This window comes from Tenebrio molitor, chromosome 4 (assembly GCF_963966145.1).
Source record: "Tenebrio molitor chromosome 4, icTenMoli1.1, whole genome shotgun sequence".
Lineage (NCBI taxonomy): Eukaryota > Metazoa > Arthropoda > Insecta > Coleoptera > Tenebrionidae > Tenebrio > Tenebrio molitor.
In genome coordinates, this window is record NC_091049.1 from 3213840 (window position 1) to 3232678 (window position 18839).

Consider the following 18839-nt stretch of genomic DNA (forward strand, 5'->3'; position numbering starts at 1 on the left):
TTACAGGTAGCCGGAGTAGCCAGAGGGGTCCGGCACCACTAAGTTGGGGTAGAGAGAGGTAACGATTCAACAGTGATAAAAAAATTATATTTATGCTTATTTTTCCTCAACATCAAATTGAACGGTATTTGTTTTAGAACTTTCAATTGCAGCCTCCATCTAGACATGCAAAGTACTTCCTTCGTCCAGTTTAATTTTACTGACACTAGTAATAGCCAATGTTAGTTTTTTTTTTTTTTTGAAAATATCTATCTTTTTTAGTCTCAAAGTCATACGGGCTGAAAGGTTATAGTTTTGACCTAATGTATTTTAATTATTGGAAAATATTTTCAGAATTTTTTAAAAGGTATTGGAACAGCGACATTTGAGATCCAGAGCGAACTAGTGTAAATTAGAGGTGTTAAATAAACCGTTAAATAAGTTCTTTAAATCGTCGATCCACGGAGTGTGAAAACGTTACACTATTACCTATTATTATGCCATATATCCGCAAAAAAAGAATACATAAGTTGTGTGGCAGTTGGGGACCACTTGTCCTTTCAAGTGTCGTAAAACTGGTGACAAAACTGTCGTTGCCCTGTTGTAAACTGATTATGAGAAGGTACCAGAGAAGCCAACACGACGTAGAAAACTTTTATACCGAACACAGCATTTTGTGAAGAGCGCTAAATGTGAAAATTAGAATTTGGCTCTCACCACTGGCGTATTCTTCCCCTTAAGCCAGACAGCGTGTGACGTCACGAGGAAGGCCAAACGTCAAAATTTGACATTTGTTTACATTTTCATAAAGTATCAAATACGGTGTTTTAATCATTCTTATGGAAAATTGTGAGATAAGCAAAAGCTTGGTGGCAAGTGTATATAATAGTTTCAGTTGATACCAGGGTATTTACTGTTCATCGAACGTCGCAAGAGACGTTGAAACCTGGGAAGTATTTTTATACCCTATTAACATTTTCGTGATTACAAGTTGTTGTAAGGGCAATTTAGTTGAAACTATATTTGCTACACATATAATTAAGATGTATGAAGCATTTGTTGTGATTTGGTGTTATTTAAATGAAATTCACAAAGTAAAAATTAAGAAAAAACAATAAATACATGTGAGCTTTTGTTTAATTTTGGAGCTCTGGGGTTGGATTAAAAAGCAACACCGAAGGAGCAACGTCTTTAATCAGAGTTAACGGAATAATAATACATCGTCACTTCGTCACCCTTTTATATGGGCGTGCTCCTGTCCTAGTTTCGGATCAGCAAAATGGGATTTCGGGGAAGACCTCGCTGCCTCGTGCCATGAAGTGGTACTTTTCGCAGAATGCTTTGCTAGCGCGACGCTTGAAGTGGTACGATGAGGCAATTCGAGGCGCCGAAATGCCCACACGGCCAATCCTGACAAGTAATTCGTTCTCGAATTACTCACTTCCCTCTGGGTCTGCGCCCCTGGAAGCCGCACCTGTAAGGACAAAATGATTTCAGGTATCGGGGTCTAATCCTTCCCTTCCTGCATTCATTCACTCATTCGGCTCGCCATCAACACAGACAGACACTGACTGATAATAATTAACTCAAATCATTACAATGCTCCGTGAATACTCTTAAAACCAGTCCTTTCAGTTTGAGCTAGCAGAGCCACTTCCTGATGGTCACAGATCACAACCTCAAGGTCTGGACTTACAGAGGCACTCCCTGCGGCCACAAACAAAGGATCACCTGTCTGGGCGAGCGGACACACTTTCCGCGGCCACAGAGCCACAAGTCTGGGCGAGTGGAACACTGTCCACGGCCACAGCGCACAAATTCTGGGCGAGTGGAGACACTTTCCACGGCCACAGAACACAAGAATTTTCACGGTTCAACATCCCTGGGCGAGCGGAGACACCTCCCGCGGCCACAGAGCACAAAAAAAATTGATTTTGTGAATTTCTGGTCAGTCAGCTTTTTGATATTCAAGTACTCACAACATAATCAGCAATAATAGTCAACAAATGCCCACACGAGCCGACAATGCTAATAAGAGCGATCTGCTGCTCATAAAAACTAGCAACACACGACGCTCGTGTTAACATATTGTGGCACACGCTCACCTTTTGTCTGTGAATCCTCAGCAAGTTCCCCTGACCAAGCCCTCAACATTTCCCGGGCTACAACTCGCTTTCTGTTTGTCGCCAAGTTCTTCAGTTGTACTCGGTCGTTTGGTAACAACTTCAAAACTTCAAGCGGTCCCTCATATCTTCGGTCCAGCTTTGACAGATGCGAATTGCCAGAGGGGTGGAAGACAATATCTCCGGGCTGAAGATTCTTCAAGTCCTTTCGGGATCGGTCGAATCGCTTTTTAGCAGACGCGGCATTTCGTTGCGTACGTTCGTATGCCAGAATACGGTTTTTTTCTAAATTTTGCTTTGTCGCAAGCGTAGGTAAAATGCTGTTTGTTAACACCGTGATGTCAGGACTGCTAATTTCCTGTCCGGTCACCAAATACAACGGCGAGAATCCCGTGGATTTTTGCACCGTATTATTTAAAGTGAATTGCAATTTTGGGATCACGCTCGTCCATTCTGACTTCGCTGGTTTGGACTCAATTTCGGTTCTCAATAAGTCTAAAACGGTTGAGACGTATCTTTCGACTTGACCGTTACCGCGAGGGGCACTTTTAGCAATAAGGTGCAGTTCTATTCGCATCTCAGACAACAAGTCTTTTACGCACTGATCGGTGAAATTGGTACCTTGATCGCAGATAAATCGCCTGGTTGTTTGAAAAATATTCAGGTAAATTCTCAACTTGTCGCGTGTCTCTGGTCCCGTAAGCGTTTTTAAGGGGATGAGAAACAAGTACTTCGTAAACGCATCAATTAACAGAAGAAGATGTTTGAACCCTTCAGGTGTCACGGGAAATGGGCCAACGCAATCGGCATGAACGGTGTGAAACGGATCGGGAATTTTGTCTATTGGGTGTAAAGAACCTTGTTTGGGACCAGTGTGCTTCTTTCCCGCGATACATTTTAAGCAATGGTCGCAATATTTTTTAACAAATTTTGCCATACCCGGGAACCAAAAGAAGTGATTGATTTTTGCAAATGTTTTATCCGGGCCAACATGACACTGTTCATCGTGGAACATTCGCAAAACGCCAAGCCGACTACCCTTAGGGACAAAAGCGCGATAAATGGGCGGATTCTGTCCAGGATTAATTTTGCGATAGAGGATATCATTCTGACAAAAATATTCGGTTGTCAGTTTTCCTTCAGTTAATTTTAATTTTATTTCTTGCGTCTCCGGATCACGTCTTTGAGTAATTTTAAGCCAATTATCTGCGGTGATTACAAGAGCAGAGAGCACGGGCGGTGGACGAATTGGGTTTCGGCTAAGATAGTCAACATGTGCGACATATTTTCCTTTTCGGTACTCGATTGTGAAATTAAATGCTTGCAAATACATCCACCAGCGTGCCACACGCGGGGGTAAGTCCTTTTTGGTTTTTGTTAATTTCAACGAGTTACAATCTGTCACAAGCTTGAAGGCGATTCCCGTCAAATACACACGGAAGTGTTTAATCGCATAATAGACGGCCAATGTTTCAAGTTCATAAGAGTGATAATTACTTTCGACCTCTGTCGCGCGTCTAGAAAAATAAGCAACGACTTTTAATTGCTTTTCGTGACGCTGAAATAAGATCGCTCCAAATCCTACGGAACTAGCGTCTGTATGCAGTTCCGTTTCTAGTTCAGGGTCAAAGATGACCAATAATGGGCGCTTACTCAAATAGGCGCAAATGTAACTTCTTGCGGCTTCTTGTTCTTCGCCCCAAATAAATTTTTCATTGTTTCTGGTAAGTTTCGTGATACATGCGGCACGCGACGCAAATTCCGGGATGAATTTCCGAAAATACGAGGCCAAGCCCATGAATTGTCGCACTTGCTTCACATTACACGGAGTCGGCGCATTCAGAAGAGCTTCAACTTTACAACTTCCCGGTCGGACACCGTCCTCCGAAATTTCCTGCCCCAAATACAAGATCCGACGAGTAAAGAAATGACATTTCTTAATATTTAGTGAAAATCCGGCTGTCGTCAGTGCGGTCAGTACACGTTCTAATTTTGCTAATCCTTCTGGTACAGTTTGGGACGCAATCAGGATATCGTCCAGGTAGATTAAAGCGTCATGATCCTTGAGCTTTCCCAAGGCTTTGCAAATCGCACGCTGGAACACGGCGGGCGCGTTTGATAGGCCAAACGGTACTCGCAAATACTCGTAGTGTCCATTTGGAGTTACGAATGCGGTTTTTTCAACTGAATTTTCCGCTACCGGAATTTGGTGGAACCCGGCGGCCATATCAAGCGTAGTGGAATATTTTGCCCGTCCGAGTTGGTCAATTTGGTCATCAATACGCGGCAAGGGAAATCTATCCTTAACAGTAATTTCGTTAAGGGCTCGATAATCGACACACAGTCGGCTACCGCCATCTTTCTTATGAACCAGCAAAACCGGGCTCGCGAACGGAGAAGTACTTTCCCGGATAATGCCGTTCTTTAATAGGTCGTCGACTATGGTTTTCACCTTTTCTCGTTCACACAGCGGCATGCGATACGGATTATAGCAAATTATTTTATCGGTCTTTAATTTAATTTCGAGTTCAGCGGTTGTTATGGCTGCGACAGAATTTCCGGTGGTAATATAGTTGCTAAATTTTGACAAAAGTTTTCGCAGCAGATCCGCCTCTCCGTTTTTTAATGGTGTGTTTATTAAGTCATCCGATACTGAACAAACCTGGACCACTTTAGGTTCGACCTTCACATGGTCGTCTAAATAAATCTGGGTTCCTCGAGAATCGGAACAGATCTTCACGCCTTTGTAGGTCAGTAAGTCCCGGCCAAGGATAGCGTCCAATTTCAAGAGCGAATGTTCAACGACGTAAAAATTAATCATAAATGCAGTGCCTTCTCTTTCAATTCTGAGGGTGGTTTTATACAGAGTGGGGACCAAAGTACCGCCAATACCTCTCAGCATTGTGAAGTCCGGCTCCAAATGACAAGCTAACTTTTTGGCAACCCGACTCGATATGAGACTACATTCTGCCCCGGTGTCAATAAGGCAGTTAACTTTCATGCCCTGTATTATGAATTCTGTGCAAAACTCATCGTCCAGCTTCACACTAAAACATCGAACATTCGCCGGGCCAGATTGTTTTTCGCGTCTTTGTTTCAGAAAACACCTATTGGCAAAGTGACCCGCCTTACCACAAAAACTACAATTCACATTTTTACCGAAGGGTTTGGACTCATTCTTGATCTCTCTATTGCGATTTTTTAGGCAAAACCGACTTAAATGACCTGGTTTATTGCAGGTATAGCATAATTTTGATTGTTGACCACTCTCAACGGGATCCGTTCTTTTCACTCTTTTAGCGGACGACGATTCAGCAGGTGTCGTTAATTCATATTGACTCAGCAAAGTTAATAAGTCCGCGATTGTCTCGACTTTACTATTAAAAGCAGCAATTTTTACCTGCGCGTCAGTAATGTCGCCAACGACAAGTTCTAACATCGTTCTCTCCGACAGATTCAAGGCCCGTAACAACAAAATTTTCTGTCTGGCATACTCACAGTACGATGTCGCATTTTCGCTGGTGTACAAGCCTGCTTTCCGGAAGCGTTCGCTCAAATTTTTCTTCGGTGGGTACAGATTACACAGTTCGGTTTTCAAGTTCTCCCAAGATTTCGCTTCTGGTTGCCAGGAAAGGAACCAGGTTTTCGGCTCCCCAGCCAGGCCGCTCGTAGCTCGGGCCAACAGCCCGCAACCGGTCCACTGGAAGGTTTCGGCAAGTTTATCCACTTCTTCGCACCATTTGACTGCTCCGTTGTCTTCTTGGAGCGGGTCAAAGCGTGGAATTTCGACAGTTGTAGTTGGCAAAGAACTCCGTCCAGCACTTTGACGAATGGCTTGCAAGGTGTCTGCCAGGACTTGTGTTAGTTGCTCCATCTTGTTGGCACTGATTGTTTGTCACAACACCAACTAAACACAAAATATACTATTAATGTGAGTAGGGCGAATCCCACTTCTGATGTGAGCTTCTGCCTAACTTCGGAGCCCTGGGGCTGGACTAAAAAGCAACACTGAAGGAGCAACGCCTCTAATCAGAGTCAACGGAACAATAATACATCGTCACTTCGTCACCCTTTTATATGAGCGTGCATTGGGCGTGCTCCTGTCCTGGTTTCGGATCAGCAAAATGGGATTTCGGGGAAGACCTCGCTGCCTCGTGCCATGAAGTGGTACTTTTCGCAGAATGCTTTGCTAGCGCGACGCTTGAAGTGGTACGATGAGGCAATTCGAGGCGCCGAAATGCCCACATACACAAACTTAACCTCACTTGTCAATGACAATTTTCGCGTCATTAATGGCATTTAACTCCACGAGGCAGTAATTGTAAAGCCTAAACACATCGTTCTACTAAAAAAAAAGAGTTCTAACCAAAATTTTTACTGTTTTTATTAAATTCTGGAGGTTTAATGCGTTTTTCGATGAAGCATTTACTGTGACGTCACGATCAAAAACAATTGCTGCCTTAAGGCTTTGTGTTCTAGATGGCAATGGTATAGGCGAACGAAATGTTCTAAAGTGACCTCTGGCGGAACCTGGTTGAATTACTTTGTGAAGTATACCTCGTGGTTGTTACATGTCTGTTTACTATTTACTAAAGTTAATTCAAGTTGCAAAAAACCACTTTGCCTTTGCAACAGCACTTTTATGGCATTAGTCATTTGAAATTACTTTAAAACTGTACTTATATGGAAAATATTCAATCCAAACTATGATTTTCTGGTCCCTTTGTGCCTTTATTTGGTTCAAAATAGTTATTTATTCTTATCTGACCCAAAACACATTTGCCCGCAAAAACTTATTGAAATAAAACTATAAGTACTGGGTGTTTACCTTTCTTTGTCACGTAGTATATGACAGGACCTGACTGCAATCTAACAAAAAAATATCTTGGCCTGCTGCGTATTTAAAACAACGTCAACGGCTAATAACTAACAAGTAAATCTATAACCTCAAAAGTTCATTCAATATGAATGTTTAATCTTCCGTAGTTTTTCATTAAATTGGTACCTACATTTTAACAGATTTGGATTAAAAGAAAAAGTTGATAGACATAAAGCATGGATGCTTAAATTTTCAGGCACAGAGCAAATAAAACCACTCTGGTGACACTTTTTAAGACTCTCGGCCCTTTCCCAACACACTGAGATGAGGATACTGCCTCCAAATAAGAAAAAACATCCTCAAAACTAAGGTACACCATCGTACACAATAACAAAAACAGAAACGAAATAACGTAATGTACTTCTTACGACGGCCATATTTGTCACGATTGCAGCGCCACCATCGGTCATTTGTTTCGCCTATTGACATCAATCTTCATTTACTTTTAACATGGGTGATGTTAGGAACAACTTCGCATTTAAAAAGTCCGTGCGAGTGATTTTGTTAGCTCAGAATTAAGAGAGTCGGAGGACTATAGCACATCACTTTGGTATGAACCAATCTACGGTATCTAAAGTTCTAAGAAGACATAGGGAGACTGGACGGCACACAAGGAGGCGGGGACAAGGCCGAAAACGGATCACAACACCTCACCAGGACCAATACTTAAGGTTAATAAGCATTAGAGAAGGGTTTCTCACTGCTCTCCGACTTCAAGATCGCATGTTAGACAATATGCACTCCGCCTGGGTGAAAATACTGTTAGAAAATGACTAAAGGAGGATCAGATACATCCGAGTCCGAGAAGACCAGCCACTGGATCCAAGTTAACTGCAGCTCTTCGGAGGGCCCGTTTAAACTTTGCATTAGAACATGTCAATTGGGTCGAACAAGATTGGCGCAGAGTTTTGGCCTTCGGTGAATCCAGGTTCTGTCTATACAAGTCTGACGGACAGGTAATAGTGTATAGACGACCTGGTGAGTGATATGCGCAGTGTAATTTCGTTACTAAAGAAAGTTTTGGGGTAGGGTCAATAATGGTATGGATAGGAATATCTTTAGACGTAGCTACAGAGCTGGTGGTTTCAGTTAGACGCACTTTAAATGCACATCGATATAGCACGAACATCTTGGAACCTGTTGTTGTACCTTATGCCCCATTCGTAGGGCAAGACTTCATTTATATGCAAGATAATAGACAGCCACATATTGCAAGGGAATTTCCGACTAATTTAGGACTATTGAAATATCAGTTATGAAGTGGCCAGCACATAATGCCGGGAACCCACTTGCTCCACGCCACGCCACACTACGCTACGCGACGGAAATGTGTGCAGAAATTTAACAAAGATTTGAATGCACTGCGTACTCATTTGTTCCATGCTATCCGACAACACGCCACACGACGTGGGACGACGTATGCTCGATCCAACCGTCCAGACACCCGACTTTTTAGTAAGCGTGTTAAAGCGTGTTGTCCCCCCTCCTTGCTTCTTCAGCCGCGCAGTAGAGATTTTCATACAGGAAGTCAAGTTTTACCGCCCGATCGAAAACACCCACTTCTTATCGATTTAAAATTCTCAAAAAATTCAGGAATTATTATGTATCACTGTAGAACATTCTGTAAACATTTCAAATTTTTTAATGAAACGGGTCAATATTTCGTTTTAATTCAATAACCACTACATTAATTTACATAATTTTTCATTAAGAGTCCTTTCAAACATTTAGGAAAAATTTGGTATCATTGAAATCATGAAAACATCATCGGTTTTTGAAATAAATGGAATTTGATATTAAAGTACAAAATGATATCCGTCACAAGACGTAACGTGGCGTGTTCATAGTGTGCCTATTCGTTCGGCAATGCGAACCCACGTCAATCTACGTTGCATAGCAAGTGGGTTCCCGGCTTAACCCTGACCTCAACTCAATCGAACACTTATGGGATAATATGGAAAAACTGTTACAGGCAATGTAAGGACATCCAAATGACTTCAGTCAGCTAACAAGAGCACTTCTGGATATTTGGCAAAATATAGGCTAAATTCATAACAGAAACCTAATTTTTAACATGCCACTACGTTATTGAGCTACAATTAACGCTAGAGGGGACAATACAAGATTTCAGGAAAATAATCTTTAACTTTCGATGGTTTTTTCGATTTCTCATTTTTACTCGTGATGTTACCTTTTCGAATTTTTGTAGTTTTTTACATTTATGTACTCTTTTTTGTAAGAAAATGTGTTGAAAATATTTCCCATGGTTCAGCTGTTATTGTTGTTAACATATTTTTTTTTAAATATTTCAAAACATTCTTTTTTAATTAAAAAAATCAAAGTGATGCGTTAATTTTGGAGTTCAGTGTATTATACTTACTATATGGTCTTTGGTTAACTTGGTAATATTTTTGACCCTCTTAATTTCAGATTATCGTTGTTCAATTGTTGAATTTCTTTATTTTTATTTTCAATTTGCTTTATCTGAGTGATTTCTCTATATTTAAATAAAGTCTTTAGTGTATTAAATATGAATAAAATATTTCTTCTAAAGTAATATACTATTCTCTAATTTCTTGACCCCTTTTTGTATTAAATCTCATTATTAGGGATTTAAAATTATGAACACACAATGAAATCTATGCTATAGGCTTTGCCATTTCTATTGAAACACCACCTGTTGATTGACAGTTTGGCAACGTTGCAAATATGTTTAGTAATTTTTTTACTATTATTGCCAATCTTGATTTTTGTTGAATGTCATGTCATATTTGACTCAACGCGTCTTTCATTCAATTATAACCCAATAATTATCAAGAATTTATTGTTTTTTCGCGAAAATAGAGCAAAATAGAAAAAAAAACGAGTCCTTATGGGTGCTGACATGAAGAGAACTCTTATTAAATTATATGATAAACTGCATTTAAGTCAGCCAATGTGGTCAGTCAGAAAAATTTGTGTTGAAATTTCAGAAATCTTTTCCGTAAGTTAAAAAAGGTGTTTTTCTATCATTCTAAAAAGCGTCAGCGTCTTCAGCTTAGAACGTATTTAACATATTTGCTAACAATGTTAACATTTAGGTAGGTATAACATCAAAATTAAATCCCGCACTTTTTATCACACGCCACTTGGCACATGCGCCTTGAGGGGACACCTTAAATTATTGTTCTAAATTGGTTAATTGTAACTTTGATTTTCATCTCTTCAGCTAAACTTTCAGTGCAGTTTTATTTGTTATTAATTATTATAACTCATTTAACTTTAACAGCAGAAAAGTGAGGTTACGTGTAAGTTACGTTCATCCTCTGTGGTTTCACTATAAGAAAAATTCACTAAAAACATTTCAGCAAGTGTAGTTTATTAAAATACTTAATACATTGAAATAAACCAAAAATTTTTTACTTAAACTTTTCCCCAATTCATTCAATTATGAGTTTTGAGTTCCTCAAACTCGTGATTTTTTTTTAATCCTTACAATCTTATCCCACATTGCCCACATACCCCCATAATACCAATTTCTTTTTCCAGATATCTGATATTGTTGTCTACAGAATTATCCAATCACACCTGAGAGGCGAATTCCTTCAAGATTCCAAAACTGGCGCCAATCCTTTGACTTTGTAATTTCCTTGTTCATTGATTAAAATTCTTTGAGTTTCCCTTGGGTTTTACGTTCCACCTTCCAGCAAGGAACACTAACCACGACAGATAACCACGCTGTTTAATGAATTAGGATTAATTTTATATTGCTTTAAAAGATTATATTCGTTAACGTAATTTTCATATCTGTCTGCCAACTCTTCTTCAAATGAAAATAATATTTCCAAACTTTTTTTGCCTTATTGTTATTCATCATTATTGATTCTTTAAAATTTTTAATAGTTAATAATATCCAACGCTTTGAATGAATTGTGCGCGAATCCCCATTTTTTAATATCATTTTGTATATATTCATATAAATTTACTTTTTCATGTTTATAATAATCTATTTCTATTATATCTAAAAATATTTTTCGACTACGTTTTTTCTAATATACAATCCCATAAATTCGTGGACATAGTCCACTCATGAGCCGAAGGCGAATTCTAACAAGTTATTTGTGATTAATATTTCTTTTTCTGAAAAAGAACCCATGTATACAAAAAATACTACTTCGTCTTGTGAAGGGTCTTTATAATTGATTTCATATAAATGTGCATCAAGTGAGCTGTGCATTTGTAAAAGCACCTTTAATTTAGTTACATTACAAAAGTCACATTTATGAAGGTCATGTCCAATAAATCTTTACTTGGTAAAAATACAAAGACAAAAACAAATAAGAATTACTTTAATTTAATCAGTAAAAAGACGTAACATTGCTTTTAAAATCAGCAATGTTAAAATGGACAAAAACTGAAAAATTAGTCAAATCGGGTTCGCGCAGAGCAAGCAACTTTGAAAGTCAAAGTCACTAGCTTTAACTTTACTACCAACAGAAAATCAGATTTTCATGGCTTGCTTAGATGCACATTTATATGAAATTGAGTATAGACTCGAATATTTAGTATCTGACAAAGCAAGACTGTATCGATTTTCTTTTAAAATCAACACCTACATCTTCATTTATAACATTTGTTGATTTTTCATAACCCAATATTTCTGCTACATCTATACCTTTAAACCAAGGTTGATTATCATTATCTAATATGAAAAATACAACAAATAATAGTATTTTTCGTATCCCACCTCCACCCGGCGGCACGGCAATTTTGCCGGAGTACATACACTATTACGGATAATACTATCAAGTAATAATGCAGTGCTTATCAACATAATTACCGGCGTCTCGCCTCCACATTTTGACTTTTTTGTGTTTTATGTTCTGTGTCAATGTTAAGGAATTTCCTCACGATGTGACATGAGTATAATAATATACCTTTTTGAATTTCAACCACCAATGTGTTCTCTAAGTCCAAAATTTTTCAATTTTTAAAAAGAGATTGCGGTACTATTCCTGTTGCTGAAATTATACTTAAATGGTAAAATCGAAATTTTTTCTAAACACCAAAGATTTCTCATAGCAACGGAGAGTTCTAAATATTTATTAATTTTTGTATTATATGTCTGTGTTATATTGTGTGAATTTGGAACAGCGATATCTAAAAGATATGCTTGCTTTTGTTGTTTATTTAAAATAACTAGAGGTCGCCCAGCGGTCGAAATTCGACCGTTTTCATAAAATTTTTAAGTTTGAACGTTACTGTGGTTTTTTTTTTATTAAAGAGTATACCTCTATAATTATGTCATATAATTTTTTTGAATTTTGTTCTATTACGTCAGCTGCGAGCGTTTACAAATACGTCATTATGTACTAATTTTCGAGTTACATATTTGAAAAATACGAACGATAGGAAAAATGAGGTATAGTTTGGCTACGCCATATTTAAAAAACAATAACGCGTTTTTTGACATTTCCTTGGGTTTTTTTAAATTTGCCTATTTTTTCAAATTATATAAAATTGAAATAAAAAATTAATACTTACAAAAAATGAAAAATAAAATAAAGAACACGTGTTTCGTATTTTTTATACCTATATTTTTTATTGAAACAAAAAAACCTGGCGGTTAAAAAATAAAATGTTGTCCATTGAACTTAAATATTCTCGTGTCAAAAATGGATTACTCCCTAGGATTTAGGGATATTCGTTACTAGGTTGCCATAAATTTGGTTAGGTTGGAGGCTATGTGGTTTCTGGCGACAAACAAAAGATATCCCAAAAATGTAACAGCAAATTAATTGTAACAGTTGCAAATGACTAATTTCTTGCTAAGTAATAGATGATTTTTCGTTTCACAATCAATTTTGGTTACTGCGCGCATATTTATTTGGATTTAATCTCTCAATTCAAAGTAACCAACCTTAGGCATTCAAAATAACTTTTGAAAATTCTAGTTACACACAACATGAAAAACGTTATTTCCCTAAAAGTTCGAATTCTAGGGAGTAATCCATTTTTGACACGAGAGTGTTAAAAGTGATTTTATTTTGTTCGTGGGGTTGGTCAACTCGCTGCGCTCGTTTCCCAATCTACCTCACTTACAAAATAAAATCTCACTTTTAACACTTACATCATAAATAACTATTTTGTATTATGTTTAGGTCTCCAGATTGTTTTACATTATTCTTATTGTTTCTAGCCGATGTGTTATCATCTAGAAAAACGAGCAAGAATGGAAGGAGGAAGTGCAAATGAGGTACAAAGAAAGGCAAGTTTAATAAATGTAGTCTCATACCTGTTTATGTAGCATTTCTGTTCTTGCATAGTTATGTGATATATGTTTTTATCTTTTCAGAGCACATCACCAAAGGAAATATGTAGTTTGTCCACACAATCATTTAGTGAAATTATACATACTGCCGCCTTTGTGGATAAGACGCTATTTATTAAAGCCTTTCTTGAAGCACATAAAGTGATAGTAACTTTGGCGCCTCGCCGCTTTGGGAAATCAACAAACATGGACATGGTGAAAGAATTCCTAACAGGGAACAAAAAACTCTTCCAAGACAATCAGTTAAAAATATGGAAAGAGGAAAGGTTTTTTTTTGATAAGTACTGCCAAGAGAATCCTGTCATACACGTGGACTTTAGAAATATCACTGGTGAAACTGAAGATGGACTCCTAGAATCATTAAAGCATCTCATTTACTGTGCATTTAATGAACATCAGTATCTTGTGAAAAAGATCGATGGAAAATATTCTTGGTCAGATACGAAATTGGAGGTTCTGGGCTCTATTGAAATGTATGAGAATTATTGGAATAATCACAAAAATCTTGACAGAAATGAGGTGATTCGGGGATTGAAGCTCTTATCTCGCTGTTTACATGTGTACCATAACAAACTCGTTTATATATTAATCGATGAATTCGATTTTCCTATCATGAACATCATCGTCAAGCAATCAACTTCAAAGAATGATGTTCTGGACTGGTTCTATGTTATCGGTCGCATCATGTCCATTACGTTCAAAAACAACAAACATCTCAACAGAGGGTTAATAAATGCCTGTGTCCCCGTCGCAGAACAAGTTTTATCTGGCGACGCGAACAACATCCAGTATTATCAGTTTTTGAGACAACGTAGATTTGCTCCTTATTTTGGATTTACAGATACAGAAGTGAAGAGTCTGTTTGAAAAAGAAGAATTTGCTACTTTTAATAATGACCAAGTAAAAAAGTGGTACAATGGTTATAAATTAGTGGATGATGAAGGGGACTATGCCATTTATAGCTGTTATTCAGTTTTAAAATATTTGAGCACAAGTCACGAAATGAAGAAACCATGCTTTGACAATTACTGGGTTGACTCGGCCTGCATCACTCACCTAAAACATCTGTTTGGATATAATCCCATTCATAAATTGATTGAATATCTTATTGATGGAGAAGAGATCGAAATAAAGGCCATTCAAAAATTTGCGAAAGAAGACATAATTGACTTACTAAACTTGGTTCATCAAGAACTTAAATCTATACATATGTCAGATGCACATCTTTTCCTCCAACTTTTGACCGAAAATGGATACTTGAATGTTTTACGCACTAGCCCTGAGAATCAAAGAATCACCATTCGGATTCCAAATGAAGAAATTAGGATGTTGTTGCGTGGAAAATGTTATGATGTAGAATTGTTTTCACAGAAACACCAGCTTTTAGGTAAAAATATTGGGGGTTATTTGCTTGCATTAGAATCAATGCTAACAAGAGAAGACAAAAATGTATTTAAAGAATTTGCAAAGGCTGTCTCTAAATTGTTTGATGGAGCCATAATGCCCCAAAACGAGGACGAATTTCATAGTATTCTCTTTGTTTTGGCATATAATGTTAAAGATTATATAGTTCGCAGTGAACTAAGCATCTCCCGAACAAAACCTAAAGGAAGACCCCCTCATCTTGATTTGTTAATGATTTTGAATAAAGCTGGCTTGATTGTGGAATTAAAATTTGCCGACCAATCATCAGAGGCCGCTCTTTCTCAAATTACAAGGCGACAGTATGAATCAAGCTTCGACAACTACAAAAATGTCACAAAGAAAATTCTTATGGGTTTGCATATGAATAAAGAAGGGAAAGTTAGTCTGACTTACACTATTGGCGGTTCACCTCCAGAAACTGTTACCAGCCATGATGAATAGACTGTTGATGGCACAGACGTCTTTTTTTATTTGTATTGCCATTGTATTACCGTTGTTAAATGAATAAAATAATTATAATGGTGTTTTTAGCGTTTAAATTTAAATAAAACACAATAGAACTGCATGAGTCTGTGTTGGGAATTTAGCTTTAGGCAACTTTGGGAGTTTCTGGTGTTCCTTTAGTTGGTGGTAAGGTTATTTTTAATATCATAGATAGTGGGTGAAGAGAATTTTATGGATTTAGAAGAATCTTTCGGTTTGTTCGCATTAGAATAATTAATTTTTATTTTTATGGTTTAAATAGAATTATTTTTTTTGTTTTTTTCTTTTTTGGTTTGTTTATTTTTTTATTAATTTAGATCGCTTAATTTAGAGCGAAGATACCAAAGTAATTTTTAATTTCTAAATATTTTTAATTTTTCTTAACTATAAAAATTAGAAATATAATCAACTGCTTTTTTTAAGTTGGAGGCTTAATTTTAAAATATTTCTTTAATTGGGATTTTTCCTTTTGTTTTATGATTAACAGTAATATACAGTGCATTTTTTTTAACTGTTGCCATAGGGAATTGCATGGTAAAACTTGTACCGCCTGTTAACTTTTGTTCTGATGGAAATATTCAAACCATTTTTGGAACAAAGTTGGAAGATTTTTTAAACCATCGGATAGATTACAATTCAATATCCTAAACTGTCGAAAAAGTTGTGAAAAAATATTTCTAGCGCGCCGGAATAATAGTACGTCGAGCGGCCGCCAGAATAGCGTCCCTGTCGGCTCAACTAGCACCTGAGACCTGACCATCTCCACTTTTGACATTTGTCACTTTCATTTAAAAAATAAATAGCGAGATCTCCTCGAGGCTATGATTAAAATAAATAATAAATTAAAATATAAATCCTAATTTTTGTTCCCATATCCCCTACTACGTTTTTTGTCAAATTCCCTACGGCAACAGTTAAAAAAAACGCCTAAGAGGTCAACCAGAAACTGTGGAGAATAACACGCGAAGAAATTTTCAAGATCGCTTGGGACATTGTCTAGCAGTCGAAGGAAAACACTGAACATTTCCTTTAATAATTTCTGGTTAACGGTTTGTTTTTTTTAATAAATAAATGTTTACATGTTCTGCCTTCCAAAAGCTAATTTAATCATAGCCTCCAGGAGACCTCGCTATTTTTTAAATGAAAGTGTCGAAAGTGGAGATAGTCAGGTACTGGTTGAGCATATATCTATGGGTTGAGCCGACAGGGACGCTATTCTGGCGGCCGCTCGACGTACTATTATTCCGGCCCGCTAGAAATATTTTTTTCACAACTTTTTCGACAGTTTAGGATATTGAATTGTAATCTTTCCGATAGTTTAAAAAATCTTCCAACTTTGTTCCAAAAATGGTTTGAATATTTTCATCAACAGGGGGTATAAGTTTTACCATGCAATTCCCTATGGCAACAGTTAAAAAAAATGCGCTGTATATACAGTGGCGGCCAAAATAAAGTAGGACAATGTTTTTTCGCTAATGTAAATTTGCTTGCCCTTTCTATGGTTACTATGAAAATATTTATTTATTTATTATAGTAATCCCGGTTTACAAAACTCAATTTTGGCTAAATTTCTTAATAAGACTTGTCCTACTTTATTTTGGCCGCCACTGTATTTTCACAATAAAAAAACTACTGATAAGCATTGATATACCGGGTGATTCAGTTTGGTATTCGCGGCCCTACATCTTTTTTGTTTTAAGAAAAAAGTATAGCAAAACATATATAGTTATTTGTAAATCGCTTGTGAAACTACAAAGTGTCTATAAATGATTGTGGGATCCAAGTAGGCTTTGATTGTGTGCCGACTCTTCACCAGAAATCGATAATATTAGCCTGATCCACGATATGCAACCCCAGAACAAACTGGTTTTACTGGTTGCCTATTGCGTAGCTTGACAAATTAAATAAAAATAAATCAATGAAATGCATTATTGATAAGTCTCAACACTCTCAACAAATTATGTATTTATTAAACACTTAAGAAGGTGAATAACATCAATGATTCAGTTAAAAAAGTAACAATATAAATTATAGGAATGGTTCGAAGTGTCCTCCATTTTGCTCTGAATATCTTCTCACTCTCTTGATGTTACGACAGCAGATGGTAATCTCTTCTATTAACTCGTTTAAATTATTAATTTCTCATTTATACACTTCACTTTTCACATAGCTGAACACAGAAAAGTCAGGTGAACAGATTATTCTGAAACCAATTACAATAATTTATGCAGCTTTCAGGATCATTACGGAGGAGCTATTGTACAGTTGTATGGATGTAAATGCAAGTTCTCCTCTAACAACTTTATGGCATGTAAGTACTGCAATTTGACGAGACAGTCTAATAAGTTCTCGGATGTGCTTCTAAATGATCTCGTATATTTTCAACTACATTTTCCATCACCTTGGGATGACCTGACGATTTCCCCTTTTCAACACTACCAGTAGGAACAAAATGATTAAAAATTCGATATATGTGAGCCGTGAGGCACTTTTCTAAAACATTTTGGTGCAGGTACTTAGCTAAAAATTCTTCTTTGCAAGCTTGACGGTTGTATGTCCATTCCTCGTCTCTGTTAACACTGTTGCGGTAACAAGACATCATAAGGAACTTATTTTGTTCAAGTGTGAACACCATTTTAGCAATTACTTCTAAAATATTTGAGAGGTTATAAAAACCAATAAGACAATACCTTTGTAATACCACTGGAAGTTATCTAGCTTTGAAAAAAGCTTTTTTTTTAAACAATAAGCAGATCAGGAACGCAAGAAACAACAAAACAGGGCTTCGAAGCATAAATGAGGTTAAGTTGATTTCGTGTTGACAGCTTGTGAATACAAAGTGATCAACAACAACAAGAAACCAAATCAAGAGTGCTACCTCATTTTTTATTTTATCGAAACGTACGTCGTATATTAATCAGACACTTTTATATATAGTTGGGTAATCTTGTAGTTTACGTCGCCCAAACTGTGCATCGCTTCGCGCACCATGCTAAATGTGTACAGCGTTGCCAGACTTATTTATTTGTATCGAATAAGAGAAAATTCACAATTAAGATCACGTGACGGTGATTTTAATTATACAATTATACTCTATCCAGAAGCTCCTCTACCACCCATTGTTTCGAAACAAAGTTAAAAAAAGCACCAAACACAAACTAAACCAGGGAAACAGATCAATTAACAAACGTATCGGAGTCGTACACATCCAACTAAAAGACGCGCTCAATTCTAATTATCATCTGGCAACAATGCAGAGTCTATGGGGCTGCGCGTATGAGATGCGCAGTTTGGGCGACGTAAACTACAAAATTACCATAATGTTGACTCAAGTTGCAAAAAACCACTTGTCATTTGCAACAGCATTTTTTTCATATTTTTGAACCAGATAAGGGCAGAAAGGGACCAGAAAATCATAGTTTGGGTTGAATATTTTCCATATAAGTACAGTTTTAAAGTAATTTCAAACGACTAATGCCATAAAATTGCTGTTGCAAATCCAAATTGGTTTTTTGCAACAGCCTTTTTTCAATATTTTCTAACCAAATAAAGGCACAAGGGGACCAGAAAATCATAGTTTGGATTGAATATTTTCCATATAAGTACAGTTTTAAAGTAATTGCAAATGCAAAATGGTTTT

General features: G+C 37.0%; 1 protein-coding gene and 1 long non-coding RNA gene across 3 annotated transcripts in view; one reads left to right on the forward strand and one right to left on the reverse strand.

Moving 5' to 3' along the window:
- The window catches only part of LOC138129744 (uncharacterized protein in vnfD 5'region-like), a 41874-nt gene that overhangs the window by 16850 nt on the left and 6185 nt on the right, over window positions 1-18839 (forward strand). The window contains exon 1 of one of the 2 annotated variants that reach the window (XM_069046044.1): window positions 7176-7937. The exons of the other annotated variant lie outside the window; for it this stretch is intronic. The gene's annotated coding sequence lies outside the window, so the exon portion shown is untranslated. Of the gene's footprint in view, window positions 1-7175; window positions 7938-18839 lie in introns of those variants that run through there. 2 annotated transcript variants of the gene reach the window in all.
- Window positions 17147-18712, reverse strand: LOC138129760 (uncharacterized). The gene is made up of 2 exons (XR_011159369.1): window positions 17901-18712; window positions 17147-17848 (listed from the first exon to the last, which is right to left on the reverse strand). It is a non-coding gene; the product is annotated as an uncharacterized lncRNA (long non-coding RNA).